The following is a 14843-nucleotide window of genomic DNA, read 5'->3' on the forward strand; positions in this document are numbered from 1 at the left end:
GGAAGGAAGGAAGGGGAAGGAAGGGGAAGGAAGGGGAAGCGTGCCTCCTAGAAACTTTAGTAATTCTATACTGAATTGGGATCTTCATTAGGAGCAGTAAGGAATCAAATTGAAGCTGTTATTAAATATGTGATTAGTAATCTGAGGTGTAATTTGAACCTATAGTGAATAAAAGAAAAATAATTGGGAAGTAAAGATGATAGATGTGGGCTATAGAAAATAATATCAAGTAAGTGTAAAACGGTTATTCCTCAAGAAGAAAACAGTAAAAAACAAAATAGTGAAAGAAACAATACGGACATGAAGAAAGACAGGAATTTGTGGTTTCAAAGACAATGTTTCCTCTGTGTCTGCTACAGTGAGTGGGAAAATACCAGCATCTTGACAGAGTCATGCAAAGTTCTTGAATCTCAAAAATACATATTTTCAATATCATAATGTTGTTCATCACAGAGATTTTAATATGCTTACTCATAACTATTTCAAAATTATTGTAGTTATTAGACCTGCTATTAGGACTTTCCTTTTTAATGTTTTAATAAGCATAGTTGTTTCTCTTTTACAAATTTGGTTTTTCTATACTTTGGAAATGCAGTGTGAAGGTTATTTTTTCTCTTTAATCTCATGAATTTTCTCTCATGAATTTGAAGCATTATCTTGAGGGTTTCATATATTTTCCCAGACTTTAAGAATCCATGGAACAATGAAAAATCATGGAGTAATGCTGCTTTCAATGTTGTATCACCATTTGCAGAATTCGTCTTTTGGTCATGAGGCATGCAGTTGAAGATTTCATCATATTAGGATATCATTTATTAGACAGAAATTTCATGGAATCACTAATATCTGATAGAATGTGAAATTTCCAGTTTTGTAACTTCTTATTCTTTGATCTCTTTTTCCTTATGGATTGTCTCAGCTTGACAACTCTGAGATGCCATAGACTGCTTGTTATAGCAGTAAGAGCCAGGCCTTGGAGATGATCTTGGATAGTCTGCAGTAAAGTGACCTTGGGAAAGATACATAGCTCATGCCCCAGTCTCTTCGACTATAAAGTAGGACCAAGGAAATTTGCTATAAAGTTATCCCAAATAGTAATATAAAACACTTAGTGTAGCATCCAACAAACATCAACAGTAACGTTCTTTGAAGATGATTCTGAGCATGGCTTGCCACCCTTGCACTTTCTATTTTAGTCTCCCTGAACCCCCTAATCTAAGTAGTGGTGGGAGTACTGGTAAGAACTATTTGAATACTGTTCTAATCTTGTGCATTAGGGACCACAGGATAGTGTCATAGAGCATGGTAGTAATTGTTGACTATAGTGGATCATGGGATAAGTTTGACTTAAAGAGGTTTATGAGCACCAAGAGTAAAGGTTGGTGTACCCACTCATAGTTGTACCCAGCATTCTTGTTTCCAGAAGAATAAGGAGCAGCTAAACAGCTGAGATGGACCTCTTTCCCTAAGTGGGATCTTGGATACAGGCAGTTTCCTCTTACTCTTGTCTTCATATTCCCAGCAGCTCATCTGGGTATAGACTTCCATCATCTGAAGGCCTACCAACTATTGGATTGTTTTGCTAATCAGTGCTGAGCCTAAGTGAGCCAAATAATGATAATGATAATGATAGTAACAACAACAATAGTAAGTCTAAACAGGGCTGGAGAGATGGCTCAGTAGTTAAGAGCACTGTCTGCTCTTCCAGAGGATGTGGGATTAGTTCCCAGTACCCTCATGGCAGCTAACAACTGTTGTAACTCCAGCTTTAGGTACTCCAGTGTCCTCTTCTGACCTCCATGGGCATTACACACACATGGTGCACTTACATACATGCAGGAAAAACATACACATAATTTTTTTAAATTAAATATTTATTATTTTTCCTTTTATATTGTCTGCATGTATGCAAGTGCACCCATGTCATGAAATGCCCATGGAGGTCAGAAGAGAGGGTCGAATTCCCCTGGAACTGGAGTTGCAGATGGTTGTTAGCCACCATGTGGGTGCTGGGAATTGAACCCGGGTCTTCTTCAAGACCAGTCAGTGCTTTTGGCCACTGAACTGTCTCTCTAGCCCAAATTTTAAAATTTTAATAAAAATTAAAAATAGATTTTTTTTAAGTTAGTAAAATCTTCTGGAAGCTTTGGTCAGCATCCACAGATACAAAACAGTGCGACTGATATCTGGACTCTTTTAAGAATAAAGAAATTACAAAAGTCTTGGCCACATATTATTAAATAGTGGCCAAAATCATGATTTTAAACACCATTCAAAAAATGGACAGTAATCACATTTCCCGTACTGGAAAACTTCCATAGGGAAAATGTTACCAAGGTCTGGTGCTACCAGCCATGTTGACTGAAGGGGTAAACCAAGAAAAATCTGAGAATATTCAAAGCTCTTATAAAATGCAACCAAGAATTAAAATTCCATGGTGACATATACATTCACCTACTGACACAGGAAAATAAATACTTGAGAGATGATCTTTCTAAAAAATATCTATAATATTAATATGTTTCCTCATCTTGACATACTGTTTTTAAAATATTACATATATACATGTGATTCTTTCTGGGTCTTTATTCTGTTTCATTGTTATAGTGATCTTTTCCCATATCCTTTTAACTGCTATAGCTCAAGAGTATTTAAAGACCAGTGAGAGAACTCATCAGGTAAAGGCAAGTTCCAGTCCAGTAAGGGCTAAATAGTAAGACCCTGTCTCAAAAAAATGATAAGGAAAAGAAATGTTTATTTAGTGCCTAGATACTAAGTGGCAATGTCTTGTATCTGCTTTAGAGGGTAGACCTTTAACATTACTGTATAACTGACAAAATGATATGTCAGCATGTAAGTTGTGGAATATATTTTGAGTGTGGTTATATCTTAGTGAAAATTTACTCTTTTTGGTCGTGGAGGTCTGGTGCCACACTAAAATGTATGTGCAGTGCACACACTTTGGCCAAATCTGGAGCCAAACATGGAATTTAACTCTTCATGTGATGACATTAACTTTTAAAGCATTGAATTTGTCAGTGATCAGAATTAAAACCATTAAAACTTTCAAACTACTAGGACCACTTATACTCCTGGGTCTTGATGTAGGCTTCCCAAAGAGATGCTAACTGAAGGGGTTACCACTATTGAGTTCCCTTAGAATTTGGCAGGAGTTTGGAGCTAAGAGCAGACTGTCATTAGGTATGCAAATAGTCAATAAATATTAGTAAGTGATGTGGGTTCTGTAATTCTATTACAGTATGAATACTTACGCGTATTTTAAATCTATCATAAGTATTGTCTTAAAGTCCTAGATTTCCAGGGCAACTGGACTGTGTATAGGATATTAATTAAATCAGTATTTATTGAATGCTAGGCACCCACTTTGGAATCTGGACTACATTGGCAGGAAAGCAACTGTATCTCCCTCAAAGAGTTTACATTCTACTGCAAAAAGGAGACAAAGAAAATGGGTCACAATATATTAAAAGGTGATAACTTTGGGGAAAAAGTAGAGTAATGGGGAATTTGGTGATAGCAAAAATTTCCCTGAAGAATTTTAAAATGTTTTGAAGGTATGACTTGCTGTGAATGGGTTTCTTCATGTGTGTGTGTGTGTGTGTGTGTGTGTGTGTGTGTGTGTGTTCGTGTATGGGGTGCATGTGTGGATGAGCATGCACAGGTACACAGAATGCATATGGAGGTCAGCAAACAACCTCAGGTATCAGTGTGTGTGTGTGTGTGTGTGTGTGTGTGTGTCTGTGTGTGCACATGTATGTGAGTGCATGTATGTGTGATGAAACCAGAGATCAATGTCGAATATCTTTCTCAATTGCTATCCACCTTGTTTTTGTGAGACAGGGTGTCTCAGTGAACCTGGAGCTCTTCAGTCAGACTGGCTGGCTAGTGAGCTCCAGGGATCCTGTCTCCACTTCCTCAGCACTGGGATTACAGACATGTGCCACCATACCCAGTTTTTTTTATGTGTTCTGGTTATCTGAACTCTAGTCTCTGTGCTTGTGTATCAGGCACTTTACTGACTGAACCATCTCCCCAGCCTCCTTCATGCCTTTTAAACTGTTGCAACTTTTAATGTATCAGGAAATGCCTAGTGTTTTGACAAATTGCTTCAATTTTGCCATGTGTCTGCTACAAAGGCAGTGTCTCTTGACTGGCAAACAACTCTAAGCAAATTATTTCATTCTAAAATTTTGTTTTTGCCTTCTGAGCAATAAGTTCTATTTCAAAATAGTTTTGAGTTTTCAAAAGTTTAAATTTGTAGTAGAATTTGTAGTAGGTGAAGTATGTTTTGACACATTCTGAAAAGATGATGGTGACCAGTAAGGGATCACATAAGATTTATGAAAACAATGAAATATTTTATTTCAGGCTCTAGTACTTAAGCATATAGTATAGACTAAAGATAAAAAACCCATCTCTACGTCCAGAGATACCCGTTAAAGAAAACTGTCAAGAGAAAATTGAGATGAGTAAAAGAATTTTGATACTTAACTGTCTCTCAGGGAAAAAAATATAGACTCACATTTTCATTAGGTATATATATTTAGAAAGTGTATTTCTAAATGAAGTTTGAAGTTTTTGATAGGTATCCAACTGAGGGATATAAGCCCCAGTTTTCCCGACACTGCCAGGTGATGCTTTGTGGTGAGTAGACCTGGTTCAGGACTGCGCTTAATAGGAACATTATTTCCTTTTAGCCTGGATTGCATATTACTATGAATAGAATCTGTAATTCTTTGAATTTCCCTGTCTTATCTCTCTTGGTATTCTTAAGGCCAGTTAAGCACAGTAAATAATCTTCACTCAGCAAGCAATCCAAATCACCATCTTGCTGTCTGATGTAGCTAATAAATTCTAAGCAAACTACAAACTCCTTGTGGTGCTTCCTAATGGATGCCTCACTGGACTGAAGAGCTTTTGGAAGCAAAATAAAGTAATCATCTAAAGTTGAATGTTTTGGGGTCAAGGTTAATAGGTCAACACTAAATTTAAAATGAGTTTGAGAGACATTTTTTAATGGCACTTAGAAAATATGGCTAAAGATCAGGCCATTGCATGCGATGTTGCTCAGATCCTTTGATGCTGAAGGTCTTCAACTGATTTGTGTCTAAGATATATCTTTTAAAACATTAACTGTGATTTAAAGTAGCAAGAGGCAATGTTCAGGCTGGGGAAAGTAAAGACTCTCTCCAGCTTTTTGGTTGAAATGGATTGAGTTCAGTAATTTTATTGAACCTGAAAAAAATTATTAATAGCTGCCTCCACAAAGGGAAATAGGGAAGCTGGCCCCTGTCAATTCTTGCTTAGGAGTTTGAGACATTTTGCGGTCATAAGAAAACTGTGGATGAAATCCATACCAATTAGAGGTCCTGTGTGTTTGGAACCATTTAAAAATGCTGTGCAGGGCTCAAAAGAATTAGTGACACCCGCTGCAGTGCAGCTACATTATTAATCTCCAAAGAGAATAGATACCAGATGTTCACACTGCCCAAAGGACACCTTGGTGTTCTCAACTGTCTGTGGTCACAGTGTCCTTAAATACTCAAATGTTTGCAGTGATTATGGGTGACAAGGCTATGTTAGTTTTACATCTAACATCATCAGTGAACATGTTTGAAAAAATGAGTTATTTTTAATAGGAAAATAAACTCATGTTAAGTTGATATTTATTAAAAGTTGCCTTAAGAAAATAGAACTTATTTGCCTGTTTTTTTATATTTCTTCATTTGACCCAGTGATAGATACATTCAAACATTCCCCTTCTCTTCTTTCCCTTCCCTCCTCTTCTCTCTCTATCTCTCTCTCTTTTCTTTTCTTTTCTTTTCTTTTGTCTTTTCTTGCACTTTAACAAATAAAGCATTTCTTTTAGTTCTGGAGGGTGGGAAGGCCAGCATCAAGGGGCTGATTCAGCTCCTCCTTCTTGGATTGAAATGGCTGACACACACACCTTTCATATAATAAAATTTACCATATTAATATTTTTGGTGTGTAGTTCAGGGTATGAAATAAATGAAGACTGTTGTGCAACCATCACCACTGTCCAATTTTATAACTTTTCATCTTATTAAATGGGAGCTCCATATTGTTACACAGTAGCACCCCTTTCCACCTCCCCTAGATTCTGGCAAATGCCATTCTACTTTCCATTTATAATTTTGACTACCATTAAGTAGGTCGTTGCCATCCTAATTAAGTTTAATTCTAGTCCTAATGAAATATGTTTTCTTTATTAGTTAATACATTCAATAAACATCTCTGTGTTTAGGTGTCAAGAATATATTAGTAAATAAATCAGTCATGGTCTCTTGGTATTTGAAGCACATTAACTTAAAATTTTTCATATAAATAAGTAATTGCAAAGCATGAGGCATGTTTTGAAGTAAAAGTGCTGAATGCTATTGACATATTCAGCCCTTTATTTTCTTCCACTAACTCGTTCTCCTGCTCAAATGCCTGTCTGGTTCACTTCTCTTATTGTCACCGCCTTTGGAGCTTTATCCATGTCCATGCTGGTTTGTTTTGTTTTTAATGTTCTGATGACTTTTGTAACCATATCTTTTGCTTAGTCTTTGCTTCCAAGCCCATGTATCACTCTGCCTTGTAAGTGGTTTCATAAGATTTTATGATTTGCCTTGTGAAAATATATGTCTTTTATGATCCAGCTAGTAATAGAGGCTGGAAGCCCAGGGATAATTTGATCCTGTTCTCCTTCACCATTGCAAATGTATCACAGTCACCAAAATCAGTGAATTCTGTTTTCTTCATTTATCCAGAATCTCTCCCTGTTCTCCAGTGCCTTTGCAAACATCATTTAGAGAACCATCAATTCTGTTCCAGTGCATAATCTCCCACCCAATAAAGCTTATTTCATATTCCCTCTTAACTTTCACCTTGTACCTACTTCTAGAACCATCTTCTTAAAACACAAACTACCATATTAGTAGTCTTCAAAGTCTACAGGAAAACCCCACATTCTCATGTCACACAACATACCTCTGGCAGCAATGTCACCCCATTAGAACTGCTAAGTTACTTGACAACAAAATAAAAGGGCAATGGAACCAATAACCAAACTAAAATTAATGGTTGAATAGTATATTGCATTGAAATTTTAATAGCATTTCTTATCTTCATAATTTTTAAATATGTAGTATTATACTAATTTCATTTATGTTCTAACATGCCTTATTTTTAAAAATATTTTATTTTTTATTTTGATGTATATGAATATATTAATTGTGTGCATGTGTGCATGCGTGCGTGTGCGTGTGTGTGTGTGTGTGTACATTCATGTCATGTAATGCTTGCAGAGGTCATAAGAGGGCATCAGATTCCCTGGAACTGGAGTAAGGGATGACTGCTAGCTCCTATGTGGGTGCTGGTATCTGAACCCCCGTACTTTGCAAGAGCAGCCAGTTCTCTTAACAGCTCAGCTATCCCTCTGGCCCTACCTGCCTGCTTTTTAAGATATACATTCTAAGTATCTTTTCTTTTCAGGTTCCACTTAATAAAACCAGATGAACTGTGGGAGAATGTTTGCCCAAATCAATGGTTTTGCTTTTGCATGATTACTGTTAGTACCTTTGTCCTGACTGAGGTAGTTTGCTTCTTGAGACTATTCTTATTTGCAATAATGAAATCATGACATCATTATATCAGAGAATACTTTTCCTTATATTTGCAATGGCAGAAAAGAACACAATGGATTTTCAAATAATGTTAAAATTCCAATCATAAACTTGAAAAGTAGTCTAAGAACCTCCTTTTGTCAGAAGCAGTCAGTGAAGAGAATATCCTGGCATGCCTCTTCTAACGTAGCTGGCATTGCAAATGTCATCAAAGTATAAATCTCATATTCAGCCTACAATAATTTCTTAGCCATATAGCTAGAAATGTAAGCCAGTTAAACTTGATTAACCTTATACTTATTTTTGTTTGATGTGTTTTGTTTTACAGTGTTGAGCATCTATAACCCAGCACCTCCTCATACATGCTAGGCAAGTGCTGTACCACCAAGCTATGTCCTCAGTCCTGACTTCAATGTTTTTATCAATGAAAAAAACAAAAACTTAATTCTTGTTGGTAGAAAAATTATTTCTGTTTCCCAAGAGGCCCCATAAAATCAGAGCTAGAAAAAGAAATGGATGAATAACTCTTTGCAGAATACTGGTATTGAGTGGGGACGTTGCACACACACAAAAATTAAGTAATCTTTCTAAGCAATAAAAAAGTGATAGAAATGTATATTCATGAATTTTACTGGTTAAGAAAAGCTGCAGCCCAATATATATTTATATGAGTTGTTGGAGGAATGTCCCGCAGAATTACCAAGCAGCTCAGAGCTAGCAAGAGCAGATTTGTCAGGGAGGGGGCTGATGAAAGACTAAAGAACAGGTAGGCCAGTTTTATATCTTCCTCACTTCCATGTTTGCAATGTCAGCTCATCAATTATCTACAAGAAAAAAGTCATGGAAGACTGTTTTCTTAAGATATTATTAAGCAGGCTGTCAGTGAATTAGGGCTGCTACTGAGGTTCTGGTCCTGCAGTGTAAACCATTTCCCTTTTAGGTATGAAATGAACTCTAGAATAAACTCTTGTCTGTCAGCAGCTTTTCCATTCAAAGATAAGACCTACTAAGGGTCCAAGCCCACTTCAAGCCTAATAGCAGAGGCATCTGTATCAGACAGGTGGGACAACTACATTTTAAACTAATAACTATGATCAAGGATCACCAAAGATGTAAGATGAAAACCAAGAATTTGAAAGAAAAAAAATTACCAGAATAACAGTTGCCCCAGAAAAAGCAAATATGTTTTTAGAAAATTGTAGAAAAAGTAAAATAAAACAGCCCTCTAATTCATATTCTCTGAGATATTTGAAAGGTATTTTATTTATAACATTAGATGATTCTGTTAGAAAAGAACAACCAAAGACCAAGTATAACATGAACAATAAGTTGTTAAAAGATAACTACAATGTAATGCTGCCTGTGTAAACCTTCAGTATTTAAAATGGTACATATTAGCCAGGTATGGTGGCACACACCTTTAATCCCAGCACGCGGGAGGCAGAGGCAGGCAGATCTCTGTGAGTTCAAGGCCAGCCTGGTCTACATAGTGAGTTCCAGGACAGCTGGGGCTACAGGGAGACCCTGTCTCAAAAAGACCAAAAAAAAATGTACATATTGTTAGTGGATATATATCTATGTAGAAAAGGAATCAAAACAAGATGGGAATGGTTTATAAAGCAGCTGTCTTTGGGCCATCAAGAGTTATAGGAGTAGGGAGGATTTTGGAGTCAGAAATGGCTATAATTATACAATTTCTTTGTTAGACAAAGATGGAAAAATCTTGCAAAAACCTTGAACTGTGCTGTTAAATCTGAGTAGTTAATATAGTTAATATGTTAGATCAGAGGTACCTATTAGCTTAGCATTTTTGTACTTGAAATATTTTCATTAAATTTCAAAAATTAAAAATTTGACTTATAGAACACTTTTTACGACTGTATTCTAAATTCATTATCCAAACAAAAAATGGGGGGCAGGGGAGAAAAACTGGCATACCTTGTAAAGAAGCAGAAAAATAGGAAATCTGTTTTACTTTAGGCAGCCTGAGACTGTAATAATTCAACCCTGGAAAAGAAGATGTAATCCTGTTATTCTAGCTCTGTAGTAAACAAAGGCATGTACAGCACAGTTACACAAATGCTGTCTGTTCGTTTCCAGTTCTTAGAACCCATTTAAAAAGTACAAAAAAGGGCTTCATTATACTTGGTCATTGGGATGAGAGGAAGAGCAGGCAGGGGATGAGAGTGCTAAGGTCTTTTCAGAGTGGGAAATCAAGCAATATTATCTGATATTACAAAGCATTCATACACTTTTATTTCATCAGTGTTTTAGAGCACCTTGTATGCGAGCAGGTGCCATTTTAGGTGATTGGAAATACAGTGATGAATAAAACAAATTCCCTGATGATGTTGAGATTATATTCTGGTTCAGGAGGCCGACATTTCCAAGTGGGGTTTGGAGGAAAAAATAATGTAAATATAAAACCCGGAAAAGGGCAGATTAGTATAGATATGAACCTAAATCTCCTACATAGGGATCAATCTTTCGTATATAGGGATCAATTCAAAATATCTAAAACAGCATTCTCTAGTATTAGGAATCTTCTGTACCTGTGGAAATCATGGTGACAATGTTCTGTGTGTGTCCCTGCTGTCTAGTATAGCAGCCATCAGTGAGGTTTGACTGTTGAGGACTTGAAAGGGTGGCCCATGTAACTGGGGAACTGTAATTTTAATTAATCTAAATTTAAATGGTGATGTGGCTAGTTATTACTGTGTTGGATAGCACAGGTTTAAATAAACAAATCACGATATATCAGAATAAGCATTTTTTAAAAAAGAATTAAACAAGAAAACTATTAATCATGGTTGTGTGTGGGTAGGTGGGGGATTGAAAGGGAAAGTTGCATTATGAACCATCTTGCACTGTTTGATTTTTCTGCTACAAGCATCTATTTGGTTGATTACTAAAAATTTTGAAAGACTAGATTGCAACCAAGTGGACTTTTGAAGGGGAGTAGAGAATGATTCTTTTAAAATGAGGTAGGAAAAAAATGAGGTAGAAGGTATACTGGAAATGTCAATTCAAGTGTGTATTTGACAGTGATCAGGTATCTAAACCTCTAACAGAAATTGTCAGTAGAGGGCCTTCAAGAGAATATTATTATTTGTCTTGATATGGCTATGAAAATAAATTGTGGTCAGGAAGGTGAACAGATTTGGGCTACAGAAAACCCCAAAGTTACAGAGTTTGAAGTATTTAGGATTATAGAACTGTGAGAACTGGTGTGCATTAAAAATATGGATCTTCATCCAGAATTGTGCTCAGATATAAATCACCAGTACTAAATATCACCCAAGCTCATTGGGATCTGTTATGTCCAAAATTGTTCTACATTTAAGATAATAATATATTTGTAATTACCTTTTAATTCCATAAATTCTTGTTTATGAGTAGTCTCTAATGTCTTCTACTAACCGATCATGTTACCAACTTCCCGAGAGTTCTGATTTTCATTTAGGGATACGGAAAGGATGTAGGGGAAGTGGATGCTGTATAGCGATACTTGTTAGATTAGGATAGGAGAATAAGGGTCACACCTTCTGGACATGGTACAGATGGAATCAGCTTCAGCTTGTTTATAATCTGTCACTAATTTTAACAACAATTAAAAAGATTTTTGAAAGGAAAGAAGAGATAGAACTGGGGCACCGAGAAAGCTTTTCTTAGGCAGCAATTGGAGGGAAACGTCTAAACCTTGTCAGCAGAGCTCAAACAGAGAGAGTCATGCCACTGTTTGGCTGTGGGAAGAGGAGGCTCAGAGCTGCCGATCAAGCTTCACTATGGACAAGGGTGCAATCATTATTTGAATTGCCATCAGAAACTAAGTCCATTGTAGTGTAGAAGGTAGCAAGCACCAAAGGACTGCTTGCCCCTTATAATCTGGATCTCTTGCACTCATGTCAGAGATGTCAGTGAGCATCCCAACTTGCTCTGTATTAGACAGTAAGTACTGAGGTATAACTTCAGATTAATGTGGCCTGGTAGCTGAATAAAATTTAGGTAGAACTGTCATATTTCAATTTGTTTTAGGCATAGTAGCTGCATGTATTTTCTATCAGGAGATGAGAATTTCTTGACATATTTATTAAAAATATGATATTCTTGATACTAGTAGGCTGATCTAAAAAATATAGTTTATATTCTTTGAAATGAAATGGTAATAGGCCCAAATCCAGCCTCATCAGATGGAAACAAAGGGGTGTGCTAGGGGAAGAGTAGGCCCATTCTGTTTATACAGGTTTTCACATGACTTTTCTTTTACAAAGTACATGGAATGCATCCAAAACAAATAATGTTTTGTTGGATGAGAAGACCAAAAGGAAAAGCCTAGAGAAAGGAGGATAGATGATCTTTCTTTAATGTCAAAACTGACATAAACATACTTCCCTCCCCCCACTCTTTTGCTCAAGATAATTTTCTCAACAAGACACAGATTGCTTCAGTCTTTGCCTATCACCCTTTGAAGCACTTTCCTTATTATTAGCAGTGGGGGCAGGGTTTGCTTTGAGGATTTTTACAGCAGTGAAGAGTTCCTCCTTTAAATACTTTCACATGATGAGGGAATTCCGCTTTCAAAGTGCTGTCATCACTGTGGGTTCTCTGCCATAAGAATTTATTCTTGGGTGAAGGTCCTTCTTAGCTTGATTGTCATTAAGGACTTACCTTTCTGGATTCCTTTTCTTTCAAGCTTCACTTTTTTGAGAGACACAGCAAAACAGCTCAGCAGTCTTCTTTGTTAACCTCATTGATGATGTTAGCCATGATGCTCCTTAGAAATGTGATCCATCACAGGTCATTACATAGTCTTCAACTTGGTTTCTCTTGTCTCTCTCCACTGACCAAGATTGGAGTGACATACTGAACATTTCAGTTTTGAAAGCTGCCTTTCTTCCACAATGCACATTGTAAATTGGAACGTTTTGAATTATCTTTACTGATTTTATGTTTTTAGTGTCTCCTCCAATGTTAAAACAATACCATCGTAAGCAACAAATAAATGATACAACCATCATTTCAACCAACATTGAAATTTTGTGAGAACCTCCACTTCCTTTCACCCCACCTCTTTGTGCTCTATTCTTGAATGCGGTCTTCTGGAAATTTTTATGAATATTTACTTCATGTTGACAAGGTGCATAGATTTAAGGCCCGTCAGATCATTTGAATTAAGATACACAGTTATAATTAAGTTTTCTCAGCCCTGTTTCCTAAAGATGTGTTTCTTTGCCTTTATGTTTAAATAAATGAATAAAAATGTATTTTGCCTCCCAACTAGATTTCCTCACTTATGTCATGACTCTTACACTTCCCCATTTGAAGAGTTTGGTCATTAGAAAACAATGAATATTGCTTAGTATTCTTTCATTACTGGCTTTCAGAGGCCAAGTCAGTGCAATGATCAAGTAGTCCAGAAAAGGCATTGAGCATTATGCTGATTTCTTAAGACATGCAACTTCCTTTCTGTTAAGGTATTCAAATGAAAGCTCTCTTGGCTTTTTATAGAGGACTAGTGAGATTTTAGCTTTGGCTATGCTGCTTCTGCAACCTTGGCAAGGAAATGATCCTCTGCCCCCTCCCCAAAAGCCCTGCAAAATGAATGACCTTAATTTTCCTCTGTTTCCACACTATGTACATAATAAAACGACTTCCCTGTCCATGTAGGGTGCTGAATTACAGTGACTGAGCTAAGTTGGATACTGCAGTGTGTTTGAAAGGAGTGTATTTTCCCCTTTTCTTGTAAGCGTCTATGATGGGCTATAGTTACTTATCCTCTTGCTTGTTGAATATTTACTGAAAATTAGGGTGGGAAGCATCTGAGCTGTGCCATTGGGAGGCAGTGAGAGTGCTCAGGTCCATGAGTTTAGACTGCCTTCAAGACATTCCTCACCTAGTCAGGGAAGAAGGCATGGAGGAAAGCAACTGAATCTCAGCAGCAGTGAGATAAATAGAACAAGAAATGTCTGTATGGGCTGTGCATGGTGGCGCACGCCTTTAATCCCAGCACTTGGGAGGCAGAGGCAGGTGGATCCCTGGTAGCTTAAGGCCAGCCTGATGGTCTACATAGTGAGTTCCGGAGACTCTGTCTCAAAAAAAAAGCAAAAAAAAAAAAAAAAAAGAAAGAAAGAAATATCTATATAAGAATCAGAGGTAGCATAGAGGAGGAAATATATCCATTTCTCCATACTTAGTTTGAATTCTAGAAATAAGAAAATGTGGGGGTCATGGGAACTGTAGCTTTGCAGTAAATTAAAAAAAAAAAACCAAAACCCAGCAAACTCTCCAGTCTTGTCTTTAGTATTACTCAATCAAGTCCCACCAAGCCCCTACCTCATCCCTTAGTATACCACTACTTTCCCTCAAGCTACTTTCAAGTGTGTTATGCCATGGAAGATTAAGAAGGGATAATATACAATGTTTTCTTTCTTTTCTTAGATAAATAACTTTATTTTTTAATGCCCTTAAATATCATCATGAAACTTGTCTTCACTAACAATTGATATTTCTGTCATTGAACAAAGAACACCTAAATGTGTCAAGTAATCATTATAAACCAAATATTATAGCTTGGATTATGTTCGAGGTATTCTGGGATTTTAGAACATAGGGAGTAATGTGTTTTTAAAAGAATTCCAGTGAATCTCAGCATAGTGAAGTTGGGAGATGTTTAAGTCTAGGTCAGGGTCTTTCTGGTGGTTAGTAGCAATCTTGAGGTCAACTCAAGGAATTAGAAAGTGTTTAAGTTCATGGTGTTAAATCCAGCAATAAGTATAAAAATTACATTCCCATAGTGTGGATGAAGGAGGAGTTTGGGCAGGTTTCTTAGGAAACCTTGGCCTGAGCTAATTCGTTTAAAACTGGAATCATATTATTAAAGTTCGCATCCTCTTTTCTTTAAGTGTGTGTATTAACATGAAGCCTTGTTTTGAAGAGCTTCCTCCTTCAGTGCCTTCTGAAACAGAAAACAATAGGTCACCAATGATTGAGCAGCATCTACCTCTTTCATTGTTTGTGGGTTCAAATTTCAGGAACTCCATACATCTTTGGGGAAATGTTTTAAAAAATGCCCAACTGTATACTCAAAGTCAACCCTACTCACTATAAAAAAAAGTGTGACTTTAAAAACAATAAATAGAATTAATGAAAATTTGGGGGGGGGGGTGCTCCTTGAGAAGCAGTGCCACCTAGAGC

General features: G+C 36.7%; 1 protein-coding gene across 2 annotated transcripts in view; it reads left to right on the forward strand.

Annotated features, from left to right (window-relative positions):
* Window positions 1-14843, forward strand: part of Msrb3 (methionine sulfoxide reductase B3) — a 159875-nt gene that overhangs the window by 135747 nt on the left and 9285 nt on the right. The window lies entirely within an intron of this gene.

This window comes from Nannospalax galili, unplaced genomic scaffold (genome assembly GCF_000622305.1).
Source record: "Nannospalax galili isolate Female #2095 unplaced genomic scaffold, S.galili_v1.0 scaffold110, whole genome shotgun sequence".
In the NCBI taxonomy this organism is placed as follows: Eukaryota; Metazoa; Chordata; class Mammalia; order Rodentia; family Spalacidae; genus Nannospalax; species Nannospalax galili.